Source organism: Eleutherodactylus coqui, chromosome 9 (genome assembly GCF_035609145.1).
Source record: "Eleutherodactylus coqui strain aEleCoq1 chromosome 9, aEleCoq1.hap1, whole genome shotgun sequence".
NCBI classification, from domain to species: Eukaryota; Metazoa; Chordata; class Amphibia; order Anura; family Eleutherodactylidae; genus Eleutherodactylus; species Eleutherodactylus coqui.
In genome coordinates, this window is record NC_089845.1 from 90,317,022 (window position 1) to 90,335,762 (window position 18,741).

An 18,741-nucleotide genomic window follows, 5' to 3' on the forward strand; every position below is an offset into this window, starting at 1 on the left:
ATGTGAACTGAATTTAAATTGAATCTGAGCATAAAGGATCAGCATATGGTAATACAATAATATGTATTCAATGCCTCAGGATCCACTTTGTGACAGATTAGTGAGAGCTATGCTATTTGCCAGCAGAGGTTAAGCAAAATCTCCCACGCCAATGTGAACAGCACGAGCAATTGTATATAGATTAATTTAGCATTGCATAAATTTATCTAGAGTTTTCAGGCTCTTAGAACGGCTCTGGACATTTCATTTTAATTGTTTCAGATTAATTACTTTTAGGGCAAGTTCAAATCAGCATTAGAACTCCGTTAGGGCTTTACGGTTCTCTGTTCTGTTTTTGGAATGGAAAAATGGAATTTAAACTTAAATAAACCTTTTTGTTTTTTTCTCCATCGATTTCAAGATGTGTTCAATATATATATATATATATATATATATATATATATATATATATATATATATATATATATATATATATATATTAGAGATGAGCAAACCTACTCACCCACGCCCCTTTTTCGCCCGAGCGCCGCGGTTTTCGAGTACTTCCGTACTCGGGCGAAAAGATGCGGGGGCGCCGTGGGTGAGTGGGGGGTTGCAGCGGGGAGTGGGGGGGGGGGAGGGAGAGAGAGAGGGCTCCCCCCTGTTCCCCGCTGCTACCCCCCGCTCCGCCACGCCTCCCCATGCCCCCCGGCGCCCCCCGAATCTTTTCTCCCGAGTACGGAAGTACTCGAAAATCGCGGTGCTCGATCGAGTAATTACTCGAAACGAGTAGGTTCGCTCATCTCTAATATATATCTCCGAAAACGTTTAGTTTTCTGCCGTTCTGTTACTTTTCCATTGTCTTTAAAGCAACAAATAGTGCTGCAGGCTGTACTATTTGTTCTGTTGAAAAAAAAAAAAAAACAGAAACCAAACAGAAAGGAGGCAAACTGAAATGTTTCCACTTTGTTGAAAACCCAGGAAAATCGATGAAGAATAAAAACACGAAAATCTTTATTTCAAGTTTTAATTCTGTTTTTCTGTTCTAAAAAATGGAATAAAAACAGAAAGTCCTAACGGAACATTAACACAGATGTGAACAAGCCCTTACAGATTTTTTTTTAATAAAGTACAAAGACATTTTAAAGTGAAGAAGGAGGTGGAAAAAAAAAAGGAGGACCACAATGCTGCTGCACAGGAAAGCCACACGCGATGGATTACCTGTGCAGCAGCGTAGTAGTCATTCTCTTTTGCTCCTCATGCTACTCTGTGTGCCGGAGGTCGGATTGTTGGCTTTTACCTGGAAGGGCTGCAGCTGCATTATAAGCTTTATACAGGTTGTGTAACATTCAGGCACTAGACTGGACCCTTGGGTCGTAGCCAGCAAGGGCAGGCAACGTGGTCAGGCAAGCTGAGGGTTGGTACACAGAGAGGGCGATGCTGTACAGAGGATTTTAGCAGAGACGTAGTCAGGAAACAAGCTAGTGGTCGGTAAACAAAGAACAATCTTCTTTCAGAGGGAGCAGGTATAGGAAGGAGCTGGTTTAAAGGCTGAGGGCTCAATAAACACACAAGAAACTAGAGGAAGGGCCAGGCTTTTATAGTATGTCCAATCAAGGAAAACACAGGGTGCTGCAGTCAGGAAACCAGGAGCAAGGACAAGGTTTATCAGGGGAGCTATCCAGCAGACTAAATAGCTCACTAGGGAGAGACACTGCCCAGAGTTCCCAGGTTCGAACCTACGCAAGTTGCACCATCAAAGCAACCCATACAGGTGAATGCTGTCCATTTATTCTTTGCCAGTGATCCATTGATCCTGCGCTATGTAGTGCTTTCTTGTTTCTTTATTGTAGATTTTGAAATGAAAAGTAGGTCATATTTTTTAGAAGTTTTCAAAGAGGACCGTTCAACTCTCCTGACTTATCTATTATGACTAGTTTAGTAAATACTTGTATCTTTCAGAATATATCAATTATGAAGCGTCTTTTCCTAGAACTCTACTTTGTGCCGTTGAAGCAGTTGGATGGTATGTGATGGTACGCAATGATAGATGGAGGTGGAGGCAGTTATGGTTTTTTATCAAAAATGACTTTAATGAACAAAAGTATAATAAACATTATTTTGCTTCATAGGAGGGTTCTCGTACTTAAGCGTTGTGTTACTGTTGCATTATCAATATTCTGTTAGAGCAACAGTAACCATTTATGTCAAACCAGAATTACCAGTACCAATATTCAGCATATCATATTGGCATATACATCGCCTCATCCATCTCCTCCAGGTGCCCACAGCAAGGCACGTGCATAAAGGGCTGTGAGAGAAGCAGTAAGATTTTTCATTCTCCATTTTGACTTGTATCCTGCTCTTCCTTGCTATTTCTTTCCTTTAGCACATATTATTTTTGTATCACAGGAATGCAAGGCCATCTTCCAAGGCCATTTACTGAGGTCTGATGAGAAATCCTGCCTCTAAAGAGACATCACCCCAATGTAGGGGAGCTTGTTGAGGTTTTAATAACCAATGATAATCAATTAATTATAGCAAATTATAATTATTATAAGTGAGGCTTTTTTTTAGCTTCGTTTCAAATGTTTTAGTATAAAGATCTCTGCGGATTGACTAATAAATCAGACGACTTCCTATCACATTCAATGCTCTGTGTGATTTGTAAGCTTTCTCATGCTCGAGCATTAACGCTGAATTTGGCCACTTGAAAACATACCAACTAGCGAATATTTCGCTAACAAATTTGGCATTTCAATGTTAAGCATGACTGGAATTTCCCAGCAAAGAATTCAGTGATTTTCTCTCATCTTCAGGCTACAATAAAAGGGAGAATACCAGGGTGAATGGACTACACCTGCTGCAGAATGGCTACAATAGCGATTGAATGAATTGAATGAATCTGAGTGTTATAGATGGAGGTGCTTGGTAAAAATAATCGTGTATATTGCTATTTAAAGGTAGGAAAAGTTTGCTGTGTGATCAGTATTGTTCATCACGGTTTAATAAGTACTAAATCTACATTATATGTTGTTTTACAAATCATTGAAAAGTTTCTACTTTGTTCAACCAGGGAGCCAGTGACGTCTCTCTGACCACTCCCTTTGACATTCCTGAGGTGTGGAGCCAATGACTGCACTGAGTTCTGCTCATTGTCCAAAGAGTAATTTGTCAGATGGGAGTTGTAGTAATGCTAACTTGTTCACATGAGACATTGTGCAAATTGTGTGTGTAGCAAGGGGGGCTAGCAGGCTATACAGTTATCTTTAGTTACTGATCAAAGGAAAGGTTTCCCCACCGCACGTCATTTAGGGACTGTGCGTCCACATAAAAGACATACAAGCATTCATTGTGGTACGCATACACATTGGTTGTGGTAGAGTGCCAGCTTAAGAGTTGTTCACCTGCTCACGGTAGGCCAAACGAACTGCTAAAGAGACAAATGTCTCCGAGAACAGAACCGTGCCATAAGGGCAGGTGGCGGAACGCTCAACAATAGTGAGTTTTTTGAGAAACTCACAGGGAAGCAGTGGGCGGGAAATGGTAATGCCCAAAGATAACTAGACAAATAATAACCTCTGTATATGATGGATATTGTTCTGACTGTTGAGGAATGAGATTGGAGCTGAAGACTGGACCGCTGATAACTATAGGTTGCTATTTGTGGTTTTTAGTTATCTGGGTAACTTGGAGAGTTATTGCCAATTTGAGAAAAGGGCACCAAACCGCTTAATTCTGGACATAAGTACACCGTTAAGGATGCATGTGTAATACTACCAGTTGTGTAGTGTTGAGAAGTGTGCCGGCACAATACAGACTTTTTTCAATTGCAACCAAACAGGAATTTGAACCTGTGTCAAAGATTGTGAGATAAGCCTGAGGTGGAACTCACAAGCAAATAGCTGTAAAGGCAGTGTCCGGAAGACTGCTAAGCAGCTGGTTGAGGGGAGAAAAGTTAAAAATGCAGTGCAAGGATGTGAAGCAATGTTTGAAAGAGCTTCTGGTATGAATCCAGAAGGATGCTTGGACAGTTGTGCAAGTGGGAATTGGCTATGTGTTGGCTTCTAAGGATCGTCAACAATATTGGGTGACAGATAGTGGGCAGACACGTCAAATCGCGGTGCGTAAGACTTTCTTACCTGTATCTATACATGGTTGGCCATTCCGTGTAATTACAGACTCCGTTTCTACTTACAGAACCATGCTTTTCAGTCTGTGTAAGAATGAATAAATGTTTGGTAGTGAGGATTTGCAGTTTGAAAGCATATTAAATGCAATACAGTAGGTGGAAAGTGAAACGTGGATAGCAGATCATGATGGAAAAAAATGAAGTGAAGTGTCTCAGCAAGTGTGTGCAGAAGGTTACAAGAAAGTTGAATTGAAAGGATGTTTATGTATAGTGATATAAAAGTTGTCTGTGCAATGTGAATTGAAAGTGTGTAATTTTTACTGCACAAGAGAATTAGAATGTAATGCTTGTCGATTCTGACCATAAATAATTTGGATGTTATTTTTGTGATTTTTTTTGTGTGTGTGTGTGTGTGTGTGTGTGTGTGTGTGTGTGTGTGTGTGAATGTGAAGGGCTCCTGCTGGGCTGTTAGACTTAGGCTGTCTTCAGCGAGATGCACAAACATGAACACTATTCTTCTGAATGGGGTCATACACATGAGTGAAGCTTTCCGATGCAGGAAACAAATTGCGGCATGTTTTATCTTTCTGCATGCTCTCGCATTGCAATGCCCATAGTTTTCAATGGGACCAGCAGCAGCATCGCACCATGTGCTAGGTGCACGAGATGCAATGTTTCCCATTGAAAGCAATGGGAGAAACTTTGTGATCCTCCACCACGGATGACAGCCGCGACAGAGGATCACTACATCCCTGTAGTGATGCGAGTTTGTTTTGACATAAAAACGCCTTGCATCCACAGGAAATTTACATGCTGGTGAGCGTGATATGGGGCTGTGAATCGAGGCTCCACATTGAGCTCGCCCATGTAAAGTTAGCCTTAAAGTGTGAAAAAAATGCTCAAGCAGGTAGCCAAACCACAAGGGTGGAGCTGGATAATGTAAGAAAAGGGAGGGATGAAAAGTATGTAATGGTTTTGTTCTTCCTCAATACAAACCAGTCTAGTAAAAGAAAAAAAAAAGAAAAAAAGTGTTTGTGTAGGTTATAAATATATAACATATATGTTCTAGATGTGTACAACGCAAGTATTCAAAATATTGGGTTCTACTTATTTGAATACTATTGGAGTATGATGCTAAAATGAGATAATTATGTACTTGACAAACCTGATGAGTGCATTGCAAACAGAAACAAATCAAGAACAAAAATTCACTTAAAGGGTATCACATTTCCAATGTGAGTAAATTTATGGTGTCAGAGACCTTACTAGTCAACTTGTTAAAGGCAGACATACTTACAGTGATGCAAGCAGAAATTGAATATACCCCAAACGGTATTAGGGGTATTAGGCCTTTAATAAACCAGCAGTTAACCACCATTTGTGCAGTTCCTATGGTTATAGATTGTAAACTCTTTCCCCTATTTTCACCAAGTTTTTGCACATGTATCAGAGATGTTGTGGGCCCTCTTATGCAGGCATGGAAATACTGCATTGAGCGCAAATTAAAATCCTTCAACTACCAGATTCACTAAGTATGAGACCGCCCTGCTAGCACCCTCACATCACAATAGTTCTTTTTTTTTTTATTTTAAATTTTTGCAAATATTTCCCATTACAATTCAAAAAAAGAAAGAAAGAATCTTAATAAAATAATACAGAAACAAAATCATCTTGGAAAGATACAATGATAAATCAAACATATTGATTCCCTGTACCACATCACAATAGTTCTAAATACAGCTTCATTCCTTCTGCTGAATTGGGAAAGGGGGAGGCAGAGGCAGACAATGACATTGAATTTCAAGTGAGTGATTGTCTAGAATTAATGGAAGTGAAACTAGGACTATTGAAAATGTTGTATAAACTCCCATTCCTAATGCAGATATCGACTGGGGTCGCAAAATTGTCTCCCCCACACATAAGATTCTAATACAATTCCTACTCAGCAACACTGCACCCTTAAATCTGATTGGGTCAGATGTGCTACAAGTCTTGTAAGACATTATCCACTTCTCACCTGATTAAACTGTTACCCTTGGCTCTGAGTTGGACGAACAGTTAATTTGCTTGTTAAAAGCTTTTGTCTTATTGGAAAAAGCTAACAAGTCCATGTCCCCTGCAGATATAGCAAAGCTTACTCAGGTCCTACAGATTCTATGGGTGACTAGCAGGACAGATATTGGGAAGCTTCCAGGCCCACCTGTCTTGCTCAAGCTGAAAGAAGGCACTCTGCTTCCACGCACGCCTCAGTACCCCCTGAGCCTTGCACATGAGGCAGCCATTGAAGTAACAATTCTTGCCTTACCATAGACCAGGGCCATAAAAGAAACTATGTAGAATCCTACTACATTACTTTCCCTTGGATTCAAAGAGGGGGAAATAGACACAGTAACCACTGAGCATGGTATGCACCCATCACAATCCAGGCCTATTGGTCAAAGAACCTCTCACTGTTACTTCAAGGACAGGCTATCTGTTTCAGCGACTGCAGATTGACTGTACACAGCTACCGAAGGCAGGTATTTTGGAGTTTACTGTATATACCGGCGTATAAGACGACTTTTGAACCCCGAAAAATCTGCTCTGAAGTCGGGGGTCGTCTTATATGCTGGTAATACAAAAAAAAGAAAGTGTCAAAAAAAAAATCATTACTCACCTCCCCCGGCGTTCTACGGCGCTGCTGCAGGCTGTCGGTCCCTCCTGGTCCCCGGCAGAGCATTGCTTTCTGGACGCAGGGCTTGAAATCCCCGCCTCCAGAAAGCTAATACTGTGATTGGCTAACACACGCCGTCAGTCAATCACAGCCATTCAATGACATCATTGTATGGCTGTGATTGGCTGAAGGCGCGTGTGTTTTAGCCAATCACAGCCATTCAATGATGTCATTGAATGGCTGTGATTGGCTGACGGCGTGTGTTAGCCAATCACAGTATTAGCTTTCTGGAGGTGGGGATTTCAAGCCCTGCGTCCAGAAAACAATGCTCTGCCAGGGACCAGGAGGGAGTGACAGCCTGCAGCAGTGCCGCAGAACGCCGGGGGAGGTGAGTAATGATTTTTTTTTTGCTCCACTGTATTCCCGGCGTATAAGGTGACAGTTGGGGGGGGTCGTCTTATACGCCCCGTCGCCTTATACGCCGGAATATACGGTATGTTGTTTTGCATAGACCTCTTCTCATGTTACCTAGAGGTGTGGCTTGTAAAATAAAATAAATTAAAATGTCAACACCAAAACTATGCTTAAGAGATTGTCAAATGAAGTAATTTGATATATATGGTGTACTAGAAGTCATATAGGTACACATTGTGTTAGCCCTCTACTCAGTCAGACCTGTGCCTAATCATAAGACCGAGTTGAGCCCCTATGAAGTTTTGTTTGATAGGGCCCCTGTAACAGGCCTATACTTTCTCCAGTCCCAGCACGAGGATCTCATTTCCTATGCGAGTGCTTTATATCAGGCATTAACTATCACTCATATGTATTTTCCTCAATTCCAGATGCAGACTTAAAAGTGGAGTTGCATAGTTTTGCTTTTAGGTGACTGGGTTGTCCTTAAAAAGATATATCGGAAAAAAAGTTTGAACCGAGATTTGATGGACCAGAGCAGATCTAGTTGATAACTGCTGCTTCAGTCAAATTGAAAGGAAAATACAACTGGATACATGCTAGCTGCTGCAAGAAAGTTCTAGCTCCTGAACCAGAAAAAGACTTGTCACGATTGTTATGTGCTGACGTTCACACATATGAACTCAATAATGTGTTGAAAGATGATTGGGCAATACGTTTGTTACAAATCATGAAATACTTGTAACATTTGATGATGCAGAAAACTGAATTGTTGAAAGTGTACTCATGCTCCTACAGCATCCTCCTATCCCCGTCACTGTGGGGAAGATCAGGTCATGATTTAATAAAATTCTTGGTACCCCTGTGTGGTCACAAAAACACCATAGCACAATTGCCCTAATAATGGTTGGAGAATGGCTTGGTAACCCCTGGTTGGTTGTTAATTTCTCATGGATTGGGGATCATCATGCCATCTCATTTGCCCAGGACTGTTAGCCCTCCTTGACAACGTGCATGTGTGGAGGTTCCAAATTATGGGACAACTCTGATTCCAAAACATAGAGGATTGCAAGGGGCTACCTAATAAACGTGTAGAATGTGTGGATAATCATAAACAGTAAGACGGGTAGAAAGTTGGATCAGAATGTAGGATGTCCTACTCTTTGGATGACAGGTTATCTGGAGTCCTAGATCACACGGTTGTAGCCATGCCACTTTTGTGCTACCGCAAAAGTAGTGTCTGTGGGCATGGCTAACAGGATGGTGTTTTTGCCCCATCATACCACAAATAGGGGATTAGTTAGTGAAAGCTATAGACTTTCCAGATTATCAAATTTTCACAGTAGGGGGGGGAGCTGGGCAATCAAACTAATGCAATTTGATCTTAATCGATGATTGTTAAGAACCAACACACAATAGTATTGGATTACTTTACAGCTGACGAAGAGTGGCATATGTTAGTATGTTTTGTACTTTGTCACACTTAGGTATTGACAAGCATCAAACACCTGACTACAATTCAGAGCAAAAAGGGAATTCTGTCAGCTAAATGAGTAATACTGAAGTAATAGCCCTGGGAGCATCAATAGTGGGGGGTCTGGGGATTAGCAATAACTATTGACAGGGTAATAAAAGGTACAACATGTGATAAGACAAGAGTCCTTAATGCTACCTTACAGGCTCTTGACTTATTACTGTTGGATGTTCAAGGTACTCAAAAAGCTGCTCTACAGAACAGAGCTACAGTTAATGATATTCAATCCTGGATGTGAGAAATATGAAGGTATGTGTTGTTTCAACCTAACTGATAATTTGGAATCCATTCATAAAAATATTCAAGATATCAAAAAGTTAGTACAGACAAAATAAGGACCAGGGATGGTTTGATTGGCTTTCCTGTTCTTGGTTCAGTGCATCTTAGCTTTGTCGCTATTTCAATATACTTTGTGGTGTAGAGGTAAGATATATACTCCTTTGCTGTTGCATTCAGTGCATACCTAATCTAGTGGGTTTTATATAATAATTAATTCACGGGTCTATGAATACAGATTCTCAACTTATGTTATTAAAAGTAAATCCAACTCAGACATAACTAAATGGCTGCATCAGGTTTCCTCACGCTATACCTATCCCAGTACACAGAACACTTGAGTCTCCTACCCTCAGACCCGAGGTTAGAAAGAGCCCTTAGCGATGAGCTGGGGCCACTCTACATAAGTGTAACCAGAAGGATTATGGAGAGTTCTTAGGAATGTCCATCTCCTAGAAGTTGGGTAAGGCAACATGTTCCTTAGTGGTTAGCTCAAGTTTCTGGGATGATAAACAAAATCATGCTAACTGTGGGGGCTATGTAACATGAGGAAACAGTCACAAAAGGGAGGATTTGTGAGAGAAGCTATGAGATTTTCCATTCTCCATTTTGTATTGCAACCCGTTCTTCCAGACATTTTTCTGTCTGTCCTTTATCACAGTGTTCCCCAACTCCAGTCCTCGGGGACCGCCAACAGGTCATGTTTTCAGGATTTCCTCAGTATTGCACAGGTAATGTAATTATGGTCGGTGCCTCAGACATTGCCACAAATGTTCTTACCATAGGATATCCTGAAACACATGACCTGTTGTTGGTCCCTGAGGACTGGAGTTGAGGACCCCTGCTTTAGCATATATTATTTTTGTATCAGAGAAATGAAAGACCGTCTTCCTAGGCCATTTACTGAAGTCTCATGAGAAATAGCTTCAATCGGTCTGAGGGAAGTCCTGCCTCTAAAGAGATGTCACCCCAACGTGGGGCGCTTGCTGTTTTTAATAACCAATGCTAATGAATTACAATAAATTAGAATTATTACAAGTGAGGAGTCTTCTAGCCTCAATTCAAATGTCTTTGTGTAATTGTAGTAGAAGTGATGATTGATTAGTGTAAAATGTCTATTGATTTGTATAAACTAGATGTATTACACAGCTGTAGTGATTTGACTCCGTAGTGTGCTATAACATTGGCCCAATGTAAAACTCCTCTGCAGCCCCTGTAGGGTTAAATTACATTGGTATGTAGTAAGGCTAAAGGTATATCTATCTTGGGTGTTTCACCAGCCCTTCCCCCTCTCAACTTCTGAAACAAAGAAGCTGGACTTTGCCTGACCACATGTTGAGGAGACAAAGGCTGGCTTGTACACTGGGCCTGAGAGGGAAAGGGATTCTATATGGCTCAACGAATGAAAATATATATGTTACTGATGTCATATGTTATACGCCCATAAAGGGCAGGTATTATGTGTTTCAATTAAAGAAGAAGTGGGATTGTTTTCCCTACCAGAACTTTATAAGCTTCATACTGGACACTGAGTTCTTACGCACATATATCAGAGTTTTGCAATTAGGAAGTTACAGAATACCCCAGAACCTGCTGGAGAAATTGGTGTCCAGATCATGAATATCTCTGCGGATTGACTAATAAATCAGAGATTTCCTATCACATTTAGTGCTATGTGTGATTTGTAAGTTTCCTTGTGCTCAAGCATTAAGTCTTAATTTGGCCACCTGAAAACATACCAACTAGCGAATTGTTCAGGGCCTTCTCCGATTGCCCAAAACATGCTTCACTAAATAGGAGCAGCATCTACTATTAAGCTGAGCATCCTCATCAGTAGGCTCGACCTCTCCAGCTCCATAGGAGCTGCATCTCTTCACACAAAACGCCTTACATTGTTGATGATAATTTCACTGAAGTATCTCTCCCATAATGATCCCTGGTTTTACTCCCGCTTCACATACATCTCCAAATATAACATGCTGCCCTACATTAACAGGTGCCTTGTCCCGCCATTACATCTGTCATATTAAACATTTTACATGTCATCAAACACAGTACGTACTAATAAATACCTACACAAGGGCTTGTTCCATATTCAACCATGCTTGCTCACGTCTAAGGCTGGGTTCACACAGTATGTATATCCCACACGGAAATACAGCGAGATTTCCGCGGCAGAAGTGCTGCTTCAAAATTCGTGCCGTTCGGCATTTTGCTGCGGCTGTCTCTCCCCTTAGAGAGGAGAGAGACCACAGTGGAGACGGCGATTTAATTTAAATGCCACAGCTTTGAATTCCGCGCAGCATGTCAGTCTCATCACAGCTTGGCTGCAACAGCTTCTTCGCAATGTGTGGACGAGATTTTTGCAAATCCCATCCACTTTGCTGCTTTATCCTGGGATAAAAATTCCATCCCAGCAGGGATGAAGGAAAGCCCTGTGGCAGGGGACTACCTTCATCCTGGCAATGAAGGGATGCCCCAGGGAGATAAAGGGAATCCCCAGGGCTTCCCTTCATCTGTCTCTCCAGTAGTGCATATTTTCATTCCCTCCCGTTCTGCGTGGAAAGATTGCGGCTGAAGTTTGGGACTTCAGCGTGGAAAAGTCGTCTGTTCATACGATTTTTAGCAGCTATAGTTGCAATTTTTTTACTCAGCTGACAGCTGCATGAATTCTGCGCCCATGTGAACAAGCCCTAATGGTGCATGCTCTTTCAGCCTTTGCATTGTAAAAGGTTAAAATCTGCTGCATAATTTGACATGCTGCAAATTTAAAATCCACAACATGTTTCCGATACGCTGCTAATTCTGTACGGAATTTTTCCAATCCACGTGGACAAGATTAAAAAATAAAAACAATAAAAATATAATTTGTACTGTAAAGGTTGGCTTCATACGAGTGTATTGTAATGTGTGGGAGTATACACCAAGCATCCACCCCCCTCATTATCAGGAGGCAGCGTGAGTGGGTGTTTTATCGGTGCCCTCACAGGTGTTATTGGCTCCTCCATTTGGTAGTCAGCTACCTGCATGGTGAGAGGAGGATGCATCTATATGCACTCCTCAGTCAGTAAGTAACGGCCATTTTCTGTGATTGTTTTTAATTTTTTATTTCCCCTTCTGTTATGCATTTATATTAGTGTAGGGACCCACTACAACGCAAGGAACCGTGAAGTGGTTAGTGGGGTCATGTATCTTGGCCAACATCCAACCAATGCCTTGCATTTATTATCTATCATTCACATGCAGTGTGGCATTAAGACTCCAGGGGGAGCCCAGGGTGGCAGTACCAATGTGGTTCACTGATGGATATGCAGGGCAACCCGCCGAATTATCATGGCGTCATTAATAGGTTGCTGGTCTGCATGGTGAACTACATATATCAGAATGGTCTGGCACCCTGTATCCACTATGTGTGGGAGTGTACGCCAGGCATCCACCCCCCTCATTATCAGGAGGCAGTGTGAGTGGGTGTTTTATCGGTGTCCTCACAGGTGTTATTGGCTCCTCCATTTGGTAGTCAGCTACCTGCATGGTGAGAGGAGGATGCATCTATATGCACTCCTCAGTCAGTAAGTAAGTAACGGCCCATTTACTGTGATTGTTTTTGAGTGTATTGTAATATGTCCGTACTACGGATCAGTACTGCGGACGTGTTACAGATAACATTACAACAACCCTATGTCAGCAGTGTGTCAGCCTTGCTTCATCTGTATTTGTCTCTGTATTTGCGGTCATTGAATTTATTCTCTTCTGGCCTAATGCGGGTCTGTATTTGCCTAACAGAAAATAATACCAATGAATGGTCATGCTGCGGTTCTAACAAATGGCTCTGAACAATACGGCCTATGAATAGATACAAATATCTACGTTTACTCTGTATGATCTACAAAACACGGATCAAATGCGGAGTTAAAATACGCTCATCTGAAAGTGGCCAAATGGTTCGGATTTCTGCGGCATTTACGTCCTGTGTGACCTTTAGGCCTCTTTCACAGGGGTGATGAGATACTACCACGAGAAAATCGCAGCGTAATTGCATCAGTTGTGTAGCTAAAAAGACACGCGACTTTGTAGCACCATGTATGAGGATTTTTGGGGCGTGGGGCTTGGAATATAAGTCCTACACTGAAAATAAGCCCTAGCTGCATACAAAAAGGAATACATCATTTTTCAGGCGCTGTCACCACCCAGCGCGTCTCCCCTGAAGCTCCGGCAGACTTGCTTGAAGTCTTCTATCATCTCTTCCTGGACTCGAAGTTCAAATTCCCAGCCTCCAGGAAGCGCTGATTGTGATTGGTTCTCGGGCGCTGCGGCTTAGCCAATCAGAGCTCGCGTTCAAGAACCAATCACAGCCAGCGCTTTCTGGAGGCGGGGAATTTGAACCCCTGACCAGGAAGCACTGAGCAAAAACGACAAGCAAGTTTTCCGGGGAACTGATGAGAAGATGTGGTGGAGTGAGCAGAAACTGATAGGTGATGTATTTTTTTTTGAGGGGGGGGGGGGTTATGCAGCTAGGGCTTATTTTAGGGAAAACTGTAGGATTTCCTACTGTAAAAGTTGCATCGCACCGCACAAAAACTGCGTTTTCGTGCGATGCAACAGAAAGGAAGGCTCCATAGGGAAACATGGGCTACAAAACATCGCAAATCACGGTAACATTTAGCGACTCGCGATTTATTTCCTCGCAATGTAGCAGCCTACAAAGCCGCTAATGTGAAGGAACCCATTGGAAAGCATGGGCTTCACATACATGTAATTTATAGCACTGTCGGATCGCGAGAAATTGCACGATTTTGTCGCCCGTGTGAAACCGGCCTTATTGTTTAAAGTGTCACTTTCCTTGCAATCGCCCACCTGATCCTATATAAACTATGAAGAGACATGGTGGCACGAGTGTCAGCGCACGTGGACCGGAGATTGTAAGCAAAGTGACAGGTTTTTACTTTACTCAACTACGTAGCACACACGTATTCCGTAGCGCAGTACAAAACTTATCACATGAGCCAACCATTATACATGCAGGAGATAAATGCTGCTCCGATGCATTGTGCTAGTGTTGCCTGGGACTGTCTGATAACACCACGACAAGCACATCGTATCCAGCCACTGTGGCTATTAGCACTGACAGTGCGGACATACTGTATACCACTACTGGAGCCGAGGAGAACCCTGCACTTACATAGAGCCACCGCCAGGGGTCACTGGATAGCCAGCGCTCTACTCTATGCAGGCAGCACGCGGATGATCGCACGGACACGGGCTGTAATGAGAGGTAACTAATAGGAAGCGGAGGTACCGTGCGCGGTAGTCGCAGCTGGCGCGGATCGTACCTTGTAGTCGGACTGCAGCAGCCGGTACAGCGCTGGTCACAGGCGCACTGATTGAGGAGCGAGCTCCATGGTAACCAGCCAAACACCGCGCCTGTCACCGCCCACCAGGTGACGTCATCTACACCAGAGATGTGATTGGCTGAGCGCTGGTGTTCCGGCCGCTGATGAGACGTTCTAAGAGGCGGGAAGTTTAAAGGGACAAGAGAGGCTGCATGATGTTACTTCCATGGCAGCCGCACACGTGTATGCAGTCCATGAGCGTCGCAGAGGAGGCTCCAGGGCCTTCTGACAGGAGACCCTCAGTCAGTAGAGACGTCTAGAAGATGCCAGCAGCAGGCAGGAGTTTTGGGAGCCAGTCACCACTAAACCAAGCATGGAGGTGGCAGTAGCTCTCCTCTCATCACCTCGGCTCACCCTGTGTTTTCTTGTATAGTTGAGTTGTTTGGCCTTGTTTCTACATAGAAGGTACAGCCTCTTGGCCACAATTCTTCAATAAAGACCACTTCGGGATTAGTGTATCTTGACACCACCGGAAGTTGAGATGGTGTCAAGATACAGGGGGTTTGACAGTGCGGTGACGCCCCCTTTTTCTGATTGGCTGCACAGATTTCTGCCTAAATTCGGGCTCACAGGTCCTGCTTCTGGCCCCTATGTGACAGTAGCCGGCGCGCCAGCAGTGATGAAGCGGATTCCCTCCGCTGCCTTGTAGTGGGGCAGCTGTCACTCTCCCTGCCGCCCCTTGGTAATGCTTACAGCTGCTGGTCATCTCTGCGCTGCTGACAGCTCCTGCCGCAGCTGTCACCTCAGATTCATTGTACGGGCGCCGCTATTACTCTCCCTGGCGGACCTTCCTCCTCCGTATAGCTCCTGCCGTTGCCCGCGCTGCTGACAGATCCTGCTCCTGCCGCTAATGTTAGCTTCACTTGGTAGTAGGGGGGCTGCTGTCGCTCCCCCTGCCGGCACATCCTCCTCCTTTCAGCTACTGTCGTTGCCCGTGCTAATTACAGCTCCTGCTGCCGATTTCGCATCCGCTTGCTACTAGGGGTGGCAGCTGTCAGTGTCCCTGCCGACCGTTCCTCCTTCTTACAGCTGAAGCTGGTGGCAGCGCTACTGACAGTTCCTGCTTCTGGCCCCGCTGTAACAGTAGACACCGGCACCCTCCCAGCAGCGCTGAAGTTTAGCGCCTACACTCATACCGGGACAAAAAGCAGGACCTGTGAGCATGAGGAAGCCATGAATGCCGTGCAGCCAATCAAAAAACGGGGGCATCACCGCCCTGTCAAACCCCCTGTATCTGGACACCACCTCTACTTGCAGCAGCGTCAAGATACACTAATACCGACCACTTCTAGCCAGACTTCTCCAAACAGTAGCTGGGTGTACCAGGGTCCCACCGGTTTCTGAGTTGATGGCACTGCTGGAAATCTGATTTTGAATGGTAGTAAGCATGATGTGATGATGTGTCTGCCATCTGCTGCACTGTTTCTTTGACCAACAACTGCATTAACAGTCCTCAACATTGCCCGTTTCTTTGTGCTTCTTCAAATGAGCTTGACCAGCACATCCTGAAACCCCAGACTGCATTGAAATCTTTGCCTGACAGAGACCTTACTGATGACCTTGTGTCTTGTTGCTGTCTCTTGCCATGACCTGTGACCTGAAACTGTCTTCCATAACCTCACCTGTGTAGCAGAGTTTGGCTGTTTCTCACCCGGTTTTAAGCCTCCCACACAGCTGTTTCAGTAAATTACTGGTTCAACCTACATATGAAGATGATAATGTTTTTCACCTGTTTGGTTAATCCTTCACCTGACTATAAACCTTCAAAATCCCTGACTTGCAAGTGTACCTAGAAGAATGGATGCCACCTTGAAGGCAAAGCGTGGCCACACTAAATATTGATAGGATTTTGATTTCTCTCTTGTTCATTCACTTAGCATTTTGTTAATTGACAAAAAAAACGTAATTTCTATTTTTGAAAGTACAGTGGTACCTTTGGTTACGAGTGCCTCAGCTTACTAGCTTCTTGACTTGCAAGGAGGCTCTTCGCCGCATATTTGTTCTGATTTTAAGAGCAAAAATTTGAGTTACGAGCCTGCTCGCAAGTCAAGAAGCCAGCAAGCTGAGGCTTGGGGGGGGTGTCTAATATTCACCTACCGCTGGGCGTTCTGGTCCTCGCGTTGGTCTGCGGCGCTGCTGCAGGCTCCCGCGTCCTCCACGCCGACAGGGCTTCCAGCAAGCTAATGCTCTGATTGGTTAATCCAGTGCCGGCTTTCATTGGCTGACGCAGCACTGGATTAACCAATCAGAGCATTAGCTTGCTGAAGGTGAGGAATTAAAGCCTCACTTCCAGGAAGACATGCTCTGTCTGCGTGGAGGACGCAGCGGCGGCAGGGAGAAGGAGAAGGAGACGGAGACAGCAGGACGAGGATGCAGCAGAGAGGAGGACCACAACAACGAGGATGCAGCAGCTGCCGCCCATACGAGCACCAGAAGTCCGGTGGTTGGTGAGTATTGATGTTTGTTTTTTTACATATAGTGTAGTCAGGGCTTATTTTTGGGGAGGTCCGGAATGGATAAATGGCGTTTCAATTAATTTCAATGGGGAAAATTGATTTGAGGTGAGTGTTTTGGGTTAAGAGCTCCATCCCAGAAGAAATTAAACTCTTAAAGGGGTTGTCTCGCGGCAGCAAGTGGGGTTATACACTTCTGTATGGCCATATTAATGCACTTTGTAATATACATTGTGCATTAATTATGAGCCATACAGAAGTTATTCACTTACCTGTTCCGTTGCTAGCGTCCCCGTCTCCATGGCTCCATCTAATTTCGCTTTCTTCTGGCGCTTTTAGACGCGCTTGCGCTGTGCGGTCTTCTGCCTGGTGAATGGGGCCGCTCGTGCCGGAGAGCTGGTCATCGTAGCTCCGCCCCGTCACGTGTGCCGATTCCAGCCAATCAGGAGGCTGGAATCGGCAATGGACCACACAGAGCCCACGGTGCACCATGGGAGAAGACCCGTGGTGCATCATGGGTGAAGATCCCAGCGGCCATCTTGGTGAAGGAAGAAGGAAGAAGTCGCAGAGCAGGGATTCAGGTAAGTAATATATATATATATATATTTTTTTTTTAACACATCCCTTGGGTTTGTCCTGCGCCGAACGGGGGGCCTATGGAAAAAAAAACAAAACCCGTTTCGGCGTGAGACAACCCCTTTAAGCCACGGCACCACTGTATTATTACTTTACAGCATTCTTTCCCTACCTTCCTAAAACCTTTGCATAGTGTGTGTGTGTATAGCTATATATAGATATCTATATTTCAATTGTATAACTACTCACTCAATAAATACATAGTACATCCCGAAATGCATATAAAAATAACTTTTTTTCAAATAGTATAGAGATTCATAACTGATGTGATAAATGTGTATAAAATTGGCTATAAAACTGTAAGCATCCATAAGTGTCAATTAGTAAAAACATGTCACTTGATAATATGTGCAACAAACATGCTTGATATTAAAATTGTGCTTTCTCCTGCTGTCATCTCCGCTTTTCTTGATCCATACTGCCAATGAAAGAAGAACCATCACTATGTATTAACCCATTAACGGCCGCCGATACGCCTTTTGACGGCCTGTATTGGCGGGCTGTGTATGAAGAGAGATCGTGGGCACTGGCTGTTTCTTACAGCCAACATACACCAGCAACAGCTCTGATCAGCTGCGCCACTAATCAGAGCTGTTAACCCTTTAAATGCCACTGTTAACTTATCTTAACTTAATTAGGTTCATTTAACAGCCTAAAACCCCGTCTGTCTGCCTGGATGGAGTGGAGTCTGTCCAGGGGCGTACCTAAGGGCTCAGGGGCCCGGGTGCAAAAGTTCAGCTCGGGGCTCCCCCCTGGGCCTCCACCCCACACTCCCCCGTTCCCATACCTAGATCGTGCTGCATACGTGATCTCCCCCTTGGCGTAATCTTCCCAAACATGATGCATTTCCTGCACATGAACATTTGTTTGTAGCCCCGCAGGCCACTCACACACACACACCGCTTTTTACCGCTATTAGCGCGGTGTCCCGAGCGCCGTACTAACCGCGGTACAACACTCCCAGAGATTTTAATGAGCTTACTTAAATCTGCGCTCGAACACGGTGTTTCTAACGCTGTGATTTTAGAGAGCTGTCTGTTCTATTTTTGCGTTGTCGTGGTTTTTAACACACCTCCTCACAACGATGGGGTGCATTAAAAAGCGCCGTCAGACGCTGTAACCTGTGTTCAAAAACGCTGCTCGAAATCCTGGTAAAAATGCCACGATTTCAAGCTGCGTTTTCTGAACACGTGTCTATCCATCTATCTATATACTATCTATCTCATATCTATCTATATACTATTTATCTATCCCATATCTATCTATATACTATCTAT

At 43.8% G+C, this 18,741-nt stretch overlaps 1 protein-coding gene across 3 annotated transcripts in view; it reads right to left on the bottom strand.

Moving 5' to 3' along the window:
- Positions 1–14,399, bottom strand: part of CCDC178 (coiled-coil domain containing 178) — a 371,972-nt gene extending 357,573 nt beyond the window's left edge. For 2 of the 3 annotated variants that reach the window (XM_066578043.1, XM_066578045.1), the window contains exons 1-2: positions 14,316–14,399; positions 4,122–4,195 (exon numbers count right to left, since the gene is read on the bottom strand). The gene's annotated coding sequence lies outside the window, so the exon portion shown is untranslated. The remainder of the gene's footprint in view (positions 1–4,121; positions 4,196–14,315) is intronic. The other variant, XM_066578044.1, reaches the window with a different exon arrangement.
- Positions 14,400–18,741: the final 4,342 nt, after the last annotated feature.